Source organism: Megascapheus bottae, chromosome 16, assembly GCF_031878675.1.
Source record: "Megascapheus bottae isolate mThoBot1 chromosome 16, mThoBot2.hap1, whole genome shotgun sequence".
NCBI classification, from domain to species: domain Eukaryota; kingdom Metazoa; phylum Chordata; class Mammalia; order Rodentia; family Geomyidae; genus Megascapheus; species Megascapheus bottae.
Window position 1 is genome coordinate 56,120,905 of NC_143524.1, and position 14,319 is coordinate 56,135,223.

The 14,319-nt window shown below is 35.7% G+C and overlaps 1 protein-coding gene and 1 pseudogene across 1 annotated transcript in view; one reads left to right on the forward strand and one right to left on the reverse strand.

Moving 5' to 3' along the window:
* The window catches only part of Grm5 (glutamate metabotropic receptor 5), a 470,415-nt gene that overhangs the window by 271,126 nt on the left and 184,970 nt on the right, over positions 1-14,319 (reverse strand). The window lies entirely within an intron of this gene.
* LOC150053626 (small ubiquitin-related modifier 2-B pseudogene) lies at positions 6,573-6,858 on the forward strand (annotated as a pseudogene).

A 14,319-nucleotide genomic window follows, 5' to 3' on the forward strand; every position in this document is an offset into this window, starting at 1 on the left:
TTCCTTCTCTGCACATTTGGTTTATTCCCTGTTGTCACTCTTTTTGATATCTGTACCCTTTATCTTGTGTATAAGTTCATCTTATTTGCAGAAGGGTAGGAGAATCACAGAATCGTCAGAACAAAGAATAAATCAGTCCGACCGTAATACTAGACACAATATTGAAAATGAACTTGACAAGTTGGGAGGGAGGAAATTCAGAGTGGAAGGAGAGTGGGAGAAAATGAGAGAGGGGTAACACTGTTCAAAAAGAAATGTACTCATTGCCTACTTTATGTAACTGTAACCCATCTGCATATCACCTTTACAAAAAGAAGAGTGTGTATGTTCTCAAAACACTAGTTAAACATGGTATATGAGTTTTCAGCTAATAAAATAAGACACAAAAGAAGTCAAGTTGTAGAAATTAAAAATATTTGAGGGTTCTGAGGGTATGGCTTAAGTGTTAGTAAAGTGTTTGCCTATCATGTAAGAAGCTTTGTGTTCAAACACAAAATCCCAGTCACAAAAAGATACTTTTTCAAGTGAGAAATAAATTCATTTTCACACTTCAATATGTATAATTAATTGCTAACTATAGATCCATAAAGCTTAGAACCAACTATTACCCAGAATCATGCCATACCACATACATTAAAAAGTCATTAACTATATCAATAATTCAAACAACCAAAATACCACTGCATTAATTATTAATGCATTGGCACAGAATTCGATTCTGAGTAAATTCTATGGTTGTGAATCATATTGGGTTTTTTTTGGTACAAAACAGCTTGCAATTTGAAGGGATAGTTGTAGTGTTCAAATGTTTGAGGAATATGCAGAAAGAATTTTATATCATTTTCTTTATTTCTGATCCTCACCTGTGCATGGTGTGTCAAATGCCCTATGATTCAAAAACATAGAATATAAAATAGATGGTATTAAATATCATCATTTCTCCCTTTCTTGTTCATGATTTTTCTGTCAGACATTTTTGTCTAGTGACCTTGAATTTATAATTTGCTTAATTCTCAGCTCTATTTGGAACAATCCCCAGATAATATATGATTAGATCTGTGACACATAATGAATTATCTAAATATTTAAAAGATTCTACTGGAGAATGTAAATACTTTGGCACCCATAATTTTATCAGCCTATTTTGGACAAGACAGAATATTACTTCACAGCTCAATCTTTTACCATATTTAATTTTTCACTTTAGTTCTGATGTCTAATTCTCTCATTGTTTTTTTAAGTAGCATTTAGCAATAAGAGATTTTTTCATTATCTACTAACAAACAAGCAAAAATCAGGTAACATTCTGTGATTGTGAATATACTGGAAATCAAGGAAAGATGATTATACTAAATTTTTTGCCAAATTATTGAGGGCTTCTTTGTGACAAGTTTATGTTGTCTGTATATTTACTGTTTCTAAAAATACTAATATTTCTTGATAATTATGCATAAATAATGAAGTTTAAATAACTTATGTGAGACTGGTAACCAAAGTAGAAACAACTGAAAAACTTGGTGAGACTTAGGAGTCTATTAGCAAAGATGCTGCACAATTTCCATGTCTAATTTTTTCATTTGTGTGGTTCTGGGAACTCACATATTACTAAGTACTGACAGATGCTTACTAAATCTTGAGCAAGTTGCTCACTAGTTTCTCTTACTAAAACTGATCAAAACCTTATTTCCCCCTAGCCAGGCTAGCTGCTCCAGAAGCTGAGATCTGAGGAACTCTGTTCAAAGCCAGCCCAGGCAGGAAAGTCTTTGAGACTCTTAATCTCCAATTCACCACCAAAAAGCTGGAAGAAAAGCTGTGACTTCAGTGGTAGAGTGTCCGCCTTGAGTCTAAAAGTTACTGGGTAGCATGCAGGCCCATTTTCAAGTCCCAGTACCAACACAAAAGAGGTAGTTTATGAAATATAACAAATAATAAAATAACCTACCTCATTGTTAGCAAAAAATAACCTCATAGGGTAAAGAATTTGTGACGATCTATCACAAGCATGTCTTGGGAGACAGGTAAAGTCTTGTATATCTTGGTTGGAAAACCACATTTAGTTGACCTGGCATTAAGATTATTTTCATCAGCCATAGACTGTATCATGATTAGGAAAATTATCAATCTCTGAGATTCTACAAACACCTTTGCCCTGTATGTATAACTAACCTATATTTTGAAGGTATAGACATGCTGTATTTTCTATTGCCACTCCGAAATAGGCAAAGACATTCTATCCATCAGTCTTAGATGAGTAGTGATATAAACATCTTTCCAATCTGGATAACAGTATCATTTCTGGTAAGCAGATTAGATTTACAAGTGGAAGGCTTCTTTTATATTTATGTAACCTTTTCACTGTGATAAAATATTTATGTCCGAGGAGTTACTGTTCTACAAGGTGGGAAGCAGTGTATTCATTTAGTATGTATACACTACATGTTTTTCAGCTCTCCAGCATTTTATTTTCAGTTTCTATAATGAAATATCTAAAGCTGGATAGTTTTATAAAGAATAGAAATTCATTTAGCTAAGCTTCTTCAGGTTTGGGGCACGGTCAGCATCAAATTGGTTCTTTTGAAGACCTCAGGGCCAGAGGATGTCATGATAGACTATGTGAGAACAAGGGGTTACATGGGAAGATAAGATACTGTAGCATGTCCTGCACTTTTAATAACAACGAATTCTCTTGAGAATCAACATTTGACTCCATGAGACTTTCAAGGCACAGCAACACAGATTTCAGTTCTTCATGGTTCCACCAGGTCTCAAGACTATCACAGTAGGACTAACATTTCCAGTACAAGAAAGCTTAGGGAGTACCTTTGTGTCACGAGCAAACCATAGCAAATTCTAAACTATTCTATGTCAAGTTCTCAAACTATCGACTCAAGGTGATTATAATATATTAGTATATCTGGTGAGCACAGCCTATTAACTTGCGTATATCTCGCAATCAAAATTTTATACCTGAATACAGAAAGATAATCTATAGAAAAGTATGTTTCCCATTAGAAATATAAATACATACTCACTACAAGGTTAATATAGATTTCAAATGCATACTAAAGTTAAGGAAATAAAAAAAGATAGCATTCATAATTTTGTAGTTTACAGTTAGACAAGAACTGTAAAATCATTGACTTCATAATATTTGTTGACATCTAATATTCATATTATTCATGATATTCATAATATTCATTGACTTCTAATATTTGTTGATAATTACGCAGAGTAATGACGTTTCAATAACTTGTCTGAGACTGGTAACCAAAGTAGAATCAACTGAAAAACTTTGTGAGACTTAGGAGCCTATTAGTAAAGAAGCTGCACAATTTCCATGTCTATTTTTCTCATTTGTGTGGTTGTGGAAACTCACATATTACTAAAAACTGATCAGATGAACCTTTTGGTGGAGTTAATGTTAATCCCTTTCAAATTTCAATTTCACAGCTTTTGTTCAAGTTTTCAATTGGAAGAGGATGCCTTTACATAATTTTGATTCTGTCCTTAGTGGCACTAGTTGAAACTTCCACTTCTGTTTGAAGGACAAATCTGCAGGCGAGTGAATCTCCATGATTCACAAGCAACACAAAAAAATATTTGCCGCAACAGACAGGGGGTGGTAATGGAGTGGTGGAAGTACAGATCTAAAAATCTGAACAATTTCTTTTGAAGCTTGATGCCATTATTTCTGAACTTGCAGCCTTGTTCTAATCTCATCACATATGAGTCCTAGCTTTCTCCCGTGGCCAGAGATAATGACCAAAATGTGAAATATTCAACTACAAACCACTATATACACTGGGAGAAGAGCCTGGATACATGTTATACAAAAAGTATAACAAGGAATCTTTCTAAAAGGGATTTTTCACATAACAAATAATTCAAATTCACACTTCGCTGTCAATTCATCAAAAAATCACACTTTTATATCATAAATTAAAATTACACAGATTATTTCAGTCTTTGGCTAAATTTGGTAAGCCAAGAGTTATTTCTGAAAAAAAATGAAGGAATTTATGTTGTTACAGTAATTTCATGATTTGCTATTCATTTCTGCTAAAAATGGAAATAAGATTATTTTAGCCACTTGTCAATTTGTCTTGCCTGTAATCCTAGCTACCAAGGAGGTTAAGAGCCGAGGATCATGGTTTAAATGCAGCCCAGCGAGGAAAGACTATAAGAGTCTTATCTTCAACTAACCGCCAGAAAACTAGAAGTGGCACTGTGGCTCAAAATTATAGAGTGCCAGCCTTGAGCAAACAAGTTTAGGGTCAGAGCTTAGACCCTGTGCTCAAGCCCCATAGCTGACAAAAAAGGGAGTGGGGAAGATTATTTTGAATCATTCATAGCAAATGCACATGGTTTCTTGCAGGTCACATAATTCTATTTTGAATGGCTAAAATAACTTTTGAATAAAGCAATGTAATTATCAAAACATACACTCCTATTATTAACATTCTTAAACATTTATCCCCATGTCTTTTGAAAATATGTAGTGCCCTGGGCAATTGACTTTTTGTATGTGTGCTTATACCAGGACTAGAACACCATGGTCTTGTTTAGCTTTTTGTTCACAGCTGGTGCTCTACCACCAGGTTATTTGTTATCGGTTGTCTCTTTGGCAGAAAGACATTGAAAAAAGTGCTATGTAATATGAAAAATTGTGCTTCAAGCCTGGGCTCTTACTAACTTCATATTCTTAGACAAATATCCTAGCTTCGTTTGAGCACTGACTTGTTTACTCATAATTTCATACAATAATTTTAATTTACCAATTTGTACAATACTTAGTATCCACACCTAATAGCATCCTCCCTCCATACCTTACTTTTCTGTCTGAAACAAAAGAAGTATTTCTATTGCATGTGCTCTTTGGAGGCCTGGATTCTGTCACTACCCATTCAATAGGAAATACAGTGAATTATGCATTTGTATAAGCCATAGAAAAGCATCAAATTGGTTCGATCAGAAGTCCTTTCCTTTTCCTTGAAAGACTAGATGATTAAGCCTCACAGAAAGAGGGCAAGATTGTCATAATCAGACATACAAGGAATCATTTTAAGGAAGAAAGAGCACAATTGGCAGGGATTTCTTGCAGATACTCTTCCATGAAGTCGGGAATGGAGTCCACAAAGCTAACAATCCATTGGCTTCACTGAGTTCTAGAAAGGTTTCCACACCAGCATTAAAATGTTAATCGATAGCTAAGAATCCATTTAGAAAGAGATCCTCTAAGTGTCTGAAAGCCGTTGCCAAGAGAAGATGAGTGAAAACACAGAACTGAGAGTTTAATTCACAGGCCCCTATTCCCATTGAAAAGATATTCATAATTCCCCTATGAAGTTTTTACTTTTACATCCTTGAAATTTTTCCTAAGAAACCAAAAGGAAAGGGAAGCATGTAATAAAAGCAAGAGAAGGATGTGGGTGCATAATGTTTCTGCCTGAGAGTAAGTTGAGAGAAGATATAGAGCAGTCAGGTTTTTTTTTCTTTTTTACATATATTTTTATTGGAATTAATAGAAAGGTTACGTTATATTCACCAGATAGAAGGTGCATTACTTCACAAACATTGATACCCTTTCTCATGTCTTGGTTCCTGTGATGATCCTGCTTCTCTGCTGCTTCTCCCGACACTGCCGTAGGTGATTTATAACCTGAGTATTCAAAACAGTCTTCCTATTTAGTCTGGTTGTGCATTAGATATACACACTTCAAATTCCTCTTGGAGTCACCCATCAGATACAAGTCTTGCACTTGCCTCTGCTTCGTATCTCCTAGAACTCTATTGTCTCCAGGTTGCTCAGCCTGAGAAACAAAGAACTATAGATTTTAAACCTCTGTTCCCAAATTCTTCTCCAGTCACCAAGAATTATAACATAAATATGTCCTTGAAAATGCTATGGATTCAGGAGAGGAATGAGATAAGTTGGGTTCCCAGTAAATAAAACAGAATCATAAGGGTCTTTCAAAAATCCAGTGGGCTGGGCATGAAAAGATGTTGAACATTGTTGGGGGAGATGTAGGAGAGAAGAAACCACATTAATAAAACAGATGAAAGAAAATGCCAGAGCCAGAGGAAGTTCAGATATGATCCTGGGAAATAAGTGTGTTCTGTGTGAGACTAGAACAGATTTTATCCACATTTCCTTCACCACTAAGGGTCCATTTGTCCCTCTATAAGCAGACAAAAAGACCTGGTGAAAAATGAGCTTAGGGAACCAATTGGTTCCGTAAACAAAATTTTATTCTGAAACATACTAGACCCAATATTTTAGAAAAGCTTGCTTTTTAGATAATTCTTTTAAGAAAAAAAATCATGTAGTTAAAAGTTGTTACTCCTTTTCATCTAATTGGATTGAATCTTCAAATTAACTTCATATCCCGTACTTTGTAACATGGTTAGAATGAGAAATCGATGGTGAGCAATTCAGTACAGATAAGCAATGCTCTAGGTGAATTGTGAAAGGAAATTAATTTAAAAATAGTTTGGAGTGGTGCTGCCTGTGTTCAGTGCGGACCGAGGACCTCTTTTGTGAAGTGACATCTGCGGAGACTTGGTCTCTCATGATGGCCAACAGAAAGCCCAAGGAAGGTGTCAAGACAGAGAATAACGATCATGTTAATTTGAAGGTGGTGGGGCAGATGGTTCTGTGGTGCAATTTAAGATTAAGAGGCATACACCACTTACTAAACTAATGAAAGCCTATTGTGAATGACAGGATTTGTCAATGAGGCAGATCAGATTCCAATTTGATGGGCAGCCAATGAATGAAACAGACACACCTGCACAGTTGGAAATGGGGGTGAAGATACAATTGACGTGTTCCAGCAGCAGATAGGAGGCAACTACTAAAAATGGGAACCTGCTACTTTGCTCCAGAACTTTGTTCTTATAGACCAAGAATACATTCTTAGAAAACTGCAATTTGGTTCCACCACATCCTGACTACTACAGTATACTTTTCTCTGTTCTTTCATTTTCCCCTTCCCCATTCCTTTATTGTACATAAAGTAACTGGTGTATGTGCATAAGTATATTGCTTTTCTTTTTTCTTTTCTTTTTTTAACTAAATGGCCAATGATATATTTTGATTGACATCAAATGGAGATGGGATGGGGAAAAATACTGGTTTTGTGAAAATATCCCCCTTCTCCATTAGTGGCATGCTCATTCAGCTTTTATCTTTATAGTTCAGTAAGTTATTTTGCTCTCACTGTTTTAAGGAAAAAAGAGAAAAAAACAACAAAAATCCTTAGATACCTTGTTTGACTGGAGAATTTTAATGTTTTCATATATCATTGTAAAACCAAGGACAATTCTATAACTTTTTTATACGTAGCTGTTACATGTAGTGCAATCTGTCTTTAAGTAGGGGTAAATTACTCTTAAAATAATCCTAGATAGATTTCCCTTCAAATCAAGCATCTTGTTGTTTAAATAAACTTCTTGTTTAAAAAAATAATCTGGTTTTCCTCCCTTCCCTCTCCTATTTCAAATAAACATATATACAACATATCAGGGGAAGAGGTGGAGGAGGGAAATGGAGACAAAAACATGAGAACAGGTAGCAATGATTGTTGAGTAATGTGCCTTCTATTATATAACCCTTCTATTAATTACAACAAAAATATATTAAAAATAATAATTTGGAATATCATGACTCAAAGTCTGATAGGTGACATATTTTGTCCTAGCTATGTGAAACTTAACTTTTCATGATTACAATGGACAAAAAGCTAAATAACATTTCTTTATAAATTACATAAATATAATGATTTTTCTGGGTTTCTTTTATTGTCCCTCCTGTATACTATTTCTTTTCATTTTTGTTAAACACTTTTCTATATGTTCTAAATTTACCCCCTCCTTTGTCCCTCTTTTTCTCCCTCCCTCCATTCTTCCTCCTTCCTTTTCTTTCTCTCTCTCACTGATTTGTATCCGTGCTAGGGGTTGCAATCATAACATTACACATGCAAGGCAAGTGCTCTACCACCTGATTATATTTTTTTGTCTTTTTTTTGCCAGTCCTGGGCTTGGGCTCAGGCCCTAAGTACTGTCTTTGGGTTTTCTCAAGGCTAGAGCTTTATGACTTGAGCCACAACACTACTTCTGGCTTTTTTCTATGTATATGGAAACAGGAAACGAACCTAGGTCTCTGTGCATGCTAGGCAAGCAATCTACCACTAGGCCAAACTCCTGCCCCACTTGATTACATTTTCAACTCTATTATTAAATCTTTTATTCTAAATTTTCATCCACATGAAGAGCTTCTTTGACCCTAAAACCAAGTATGCTCATTGGTTTTATGTTTTGTATTCTACGTCAGTAGATTTTTCAGTCCTAATAATGTGCATGCCCTCTACATATTTAATGCTTGGGACTACCTAATGTGATTCACATTATAATGTTCTAATGGTGCTGCTCAATCAGCTTTTATTGATGTTGGGCTGGTCGCATGTCTCAGGGAAGAAAGAGGGTCAGGACATCACCGTAAAAACTAGAAAACCATCTACTTGAATTCTAGCATCTAGAAAGAGAAGTAGACTGGGATATCAGCATTCCATGTGTAAATGCTCTCAAAGTTCATCGTTTTAGTGCCATTACTTACCTCTCAATTGACCAAGAGAACTTCAATGCAGAGCTCCTCTAAATGAAGGACTATCCTTTTGCTATATCTTCAAAAATACATACTTCAGTGTCAAATAAGCAGGATTCTGGTGGTGCTCAATGACTAATCTCGTTTTCCTCACTTTTTGACCATCATTACAGCTTGCAGAACCAATTGCCAGAATCAATATCTGAGATTTTTTTGTAAAGGGTTCTATTTTGAGATTTAATTTTTTCTTTTTTTATTGTAATTAATAGAAGGCTTACAGTTATATTCACCAGATAGAAGGTACATTACATCACACACATTGATACCCCTTCTCATGGTTTTGTCCCCATTTCCTTCCCCCACCCCCTCTACTCATCGTTTTCCCCCTTCCCTTTCCTATTTCAAATAAACAAATAAACGTATATATAATATACCAGATAACAAGGTTAGAACCTTCAAACTTCCTTCCTAAATCAGTTACTATTTGTCCATGTTAACTTGAAGATAAGTCATCTTTTCTTCCAATTTTTTTGATCTTTCTATTATTTAAAGGGAAAATTCCTTCATTCAATTACTTAGGAAGGAATAAAATTATCAGTGACCTATCTGCTTTATTATTAAAATTTTTCTGATCAGCTTTAAAGGATGAACAAAAATTCTACATTGATGGAGGAATTGGATTGAGAAAATGTTTGCACTTTTTTCAGTGTTACTGGGATTTGAATTCAGAGTGTGTGCCTATCAGTTAGCTTGATCACTCAACTGTTTTCCATTTCAGCCTCACCTCCAGAATGCTTTTGGCTGGTTATTTGAAAGACAGCATCTCACAAACTTTTCTCCCCAAATTGGCTTTGAGCCATGATCCTCCAGAGCTCAGTCTACTCAACAGCTAGAATTAGAAGTGTGAACAATCAGTTTCTGGCCTGAATATTGGTATCTTTGAAGAACATATCAGGAACCGTACATGCAGATTATATGCAAAGATATATTGCTCCCTTTGAATTTCTTTTATGAATTTCCATCCTTCTTGTCAAGCCATGCACACAAATTATTATTTATTTAGAAAACTGTAAAACAAGCTCTAGACCAACCTAAACTATAATACTAGCTATCCTAGAGAATGACATGAAGAGGATAATAGTTCAGCCTGGGCAAAATTTTTTCAATATTTTCATGTGAACCAATTAAAAAGTTGGCAGTGGTAGCCTGTACTCATCACCTTAGGTGTTTTGGGAAAAATATGTGGGAGAAGTTCAATACAAGTTGAGCTAGCTTTAATCTAACAAATAAGCAAAGTAAAAAGTTGGAGGTATGATTCAAGGGTTGGAAAGCTGGAGTAGTAAGTATGAGGTTATAAATTCAAATCTTAGCATTGCATGTACAAATAAATAAACAAACAAACAAACAAACAAATGGAAAGAAAGGAAAAGAAAAGAAATGAAAGAAAAGAATAGTAAGCCAGGCATGAGCCCTAGCTACTAAGAAGGCTGAGATATGAAGATCAAGTTTCAAAACCAGCCTGGACACTAAAATCCAAGAAATTCTTGTCTCCAATTAACCTCCAGAAAACAGGAAGTGGAGCTGAGGCTCAAGCGGTAGCGTGGTATCCTTGACCTGAAGACTTCAGAGACAACACCCAGGCCTAGAGTTCAAGTTCCATGACCAACCAAAGAAAATAGTCTACATATTAACCAGCATGTTGCATGAATGTGTGGACAGGTATATAGGTGTACATGATAAACTGAACATTCCTAACCACTGTTATTTTTATGAGCAGTATATTCGTGTCACACTTTCTTTCTGTTACATGTATTGCTTGCACCATCTTAGGGAACTGGTTCTAGTGCAATCAGCAGTCCGTGTTTTCTCTGAGATTATTCAGGCATCCTTATCTAATTTTATGTTTAACACACAGCAGCTGTATATTAACTCAATTCTACATCTCACGTAAGAAAAGGAAGTTATTGTATTTTGTTAGGTATTTGCTAAATTGTGTGGGAAGAAGTAATTATTTTATGTAAAGTAAAGGCTGAGTTCTATAATTGGGGTTGAACTCATTCTTTCTCTTTATGAATGAATACCCTTTCTTAAAAGCAAACACACGAGTAGGGAAGGATCCACATAGAATTCACAGTTATAAAATAATCTAGGACCACCACAGCACTGGTCATTCATTTTTCTATTTTGTCATTTGTAGCAAAACAAATTAAAGTTAATGGCATTTAATATCTAATAGTATTTTAGTTCAGGAATTTAGTATTTAAAAGAAAATTTCTTATTGCACTTACCAAGTTTAATTAGAATTTAAAAAAAATGAATACTTATGTTATTTTACTTAGACTTTAATATATCAGTCTTTTTCTATATTATCATGGGTGTAAAATATGTGTAACAGAGTAACCAAATTGATACTTGTTTAAGGAATCAACTAAATCAATTTTAAAAGTCAATTAAATTAAAAAAAAACCTTTTCAGCCAAGCACTTATGGCTCAAACCTGTAGTTCTTGTCCCTTATGAGGCAGAGACCCAGAGAATTAGAATTTGAAGCCAGAATGGTCTGAAGTGTCTGAGACTCTCCCCTCAATTTATCAGCAAAAAGTTTGACTGAACGTATGGCTCAATCCTTAGAACAACCCCCAATCAGCCCACCAGGCATGAGGTCCTGAGTTCCAAGAAAAATCCAAAAATAACTTGTTTTCAAAACAAGTTATGCTCACAATAAGTCAGACAACGCATAAATAAGTATGTATAAATAGTTGCATGTACATTTAATTGTATTTCTTATTTGCTTTTACTTGCTTCACTATAGATGTTTGAGAATTGCACTCAGGCCTATCAAGGGCCTACAAGCCCACATGTGGTGGCCCTAGGAAAAATGTTATGTGACATAATATGACACCTGGTGCCCTATACAGACATCTGGACCAGCTTATATTGTCCAGCACTTGGTTGATGAAGGATTAAATGGCATCCTGGCCACAAAAACACGTTGTAATCCTTAAAGCTCTGACTAAATATGAGGTATTAACATGGTGCTGGTGATGATTTTTGCCTCAGAACTCACAGAAACAAATTCAAAACTCAATAAAAACATGACAAGATAAAAGCTTTGTTTCCTTGGAAATTATAAGATTATACAGACTTTTAGAAATGAAAATTTGCCCTAGGAGTGTTAACCCCTGACCTTTCCAGCATTTAGCCACATCATTCACCTTCTATCAAAGCCCCAGAAGTACAAATGGAAGCCTCAGGCTCAAATGAGCTTAGGAGTTCACTGTTGTAAATGTGGATTTATCTTATTATGCTTGAGCCATGTCATTAGAGCTCACATTCTATTGTAGGAGGTGAAAGGTTTATTTGTAATGGTTTTTAAAAGATAACATTCTGTTTTCAGGCTGAATAAGTTATATGTACACATAAAAAAATAGTTTTCTCACAACTTTAATCCTAGCTACTGAGAAGTAGCTAGTGCATGAAACTTTTTAATTAACCACCAAAAAAACCAAAGTGAAGCTATAGCTCAACTTGAAGAGCATCACCCTTGGGCCAAAACCTAAGGACAGTGACCAGGCCCTGAGTTCAAATTCCAGTATTGACACACACAAACAAGGAATTTTGTTCCTTTTTCCTTTTTGAGAAGTGAAGAAATTGGGCCACTGAAACTCAGAAATCTCTGTGTAAATTGAAATGCAATATCTATGTATATAACTTGATCAATAGTTAACAATAGTGACAACAGTGTCCTTGTGAACTTTTCCACCTGGACTGGTTTGGACTGTAATCCTCAAGATCTCAGCCTCTTGAGGAGCTAGATTTATGGGCCCAAGCCACTATACTCAGCTCCTTTGTCTTTAATTTAACTCAGTCATCTTCTTCCAGGATCGCCTCCTGGGCCACATTTAGTCCTTCTCTCCATCAGAAGGGCTGGATTTTCATACCAAAATCTCAAGCAGATTTTATCATTTGGGTCCAAAGTGACTCATCTGTGCATTTGAATTCATAGATCACAGTCCTGTGCAGAATTTTTGCAAAATAGATTATGCTTTTCTTGCAATACAAAACCTTGTTTTGGGACATCTCATTCTGAATGATGTGCAGAAATCTATAAAACAGGACCTTTGTGGTTACTGCTGTTGGTGAAACAATCAATTAGGTGTTTACTTTGTATAGGTATATTTAGGTGTTTACTTTATGTAGGATTTTACATTCTGTTTTTCAGGGAGCCAGAATGGAAGAGTAAATAAAAGAGGAAAATGCCTTTGCTGCCATGGAGATCACATTTCAACATGGGGTAGAATGGTAATAAACCATATGAATGAGAAATGATGTAATAGACAAGGGTATTAGTACTGTCAACAGAAAAAAAATGGGTAAGAGTGGGCCTTTTGAGGAAAGATATGGCTCATGCTTAGATAAAGACATTGTGAAATCCATTGCCAAGAGGATGTATGAGTGAAGCTTTCAGAAGTGAGGGTATCAGGATCAAGATTGATTTCTGTGAAGTAAACAGTAAGAGTAGGCCCTGTAGCTGAAATAGGACTAGATTATTGTGCTAGATTAAACTGAAAGAGATATGGATGGGGAGGGAGAGAAGGGCTGTTCCAGGGAAAAATATAGTTATTGTTTACAGAGATAACAATGTGGGAAGAGTTCACCCATGTTCACAATGGTAAGTTGAAGGAAGGGACTAGGAAGTAGGGAGGAGGAAGATCAGGAGGAGGAGGAGGAGAAGGAGGAGGAGGAGGAGGAGGAAGCAACAACGAGGATGAGGACATGGAGGAAGAAGAGGAGGAGAAAGAGGTAAATGAGGAAAGGAATGGATAAAACCTAACAATAACAAAGAGATTAGGAAATATAATTTGTGCAGTATTTTCCTTCAAAACAAGACAATGATAAGTAAAGATAAATGGACATTTTGCAAATCATCTATAAAAGATAAATTAAAATGAAGATTTGAATTTTGCTTTCTGTTAGGTATAAGTGAAAGCATAAATCAGCAGGTAGGCGAGTCCAAAAACAGCTTCTATTCGCCTCTTCCTAAGTTGTGAAAAGAATACAGGTCTCTGCTGGGTGCCAGTGGCTCACACCTGGAATCCTAGCTACTCAGGAGGCTGAGATCTGAGAATCTCACTTCAAACCCAGCCCGGGCACTGAAGTACATGAGCCTCTTATATCCAATTTACCACAGAAAACCAGAAGTGTTGCTGTGACTGACATGGTAGAGGCTAACCTTGAGCTAAAGAGCTCAGGGACAGAGCCCAGGCTCAGAGTTCAAGTGCCATAACTGACTGAAAAAAAATAATACAGATCTCTGGTTCTAAGGTTATGGTTGAGTCATTTCTAATCATCAGTCATCTTTGGTAAATCTGACAGTGTTAAAGTGCAGAAGAGACTAAACTTCCTTAATTTCCCTCTGGAGAGAGTTGCAACTTGACAAATGTTCCCTTTTGCATTTGTTTGCATTTTTTATTTACTTATTTTCCAGTTCTGGGAATGCTTCTATTTGAGCCATGCTTTCAGTACATCTTTTTAGTGGCTATTTTGGAGAAGCCTCAGATTTTTTTTTTTTTTTTTGCGATGGCTGGTTAGCCAGAACTCAGCATCTTGGGTAACCAATTTCACAGATGTGAGGCATCAGTGCCTCACTAAAGGCAACCTTTCAAACAGCCCAGCTATGTGTCCAAGCCTATCTATGGTTTTCTTCATTCCAACATCT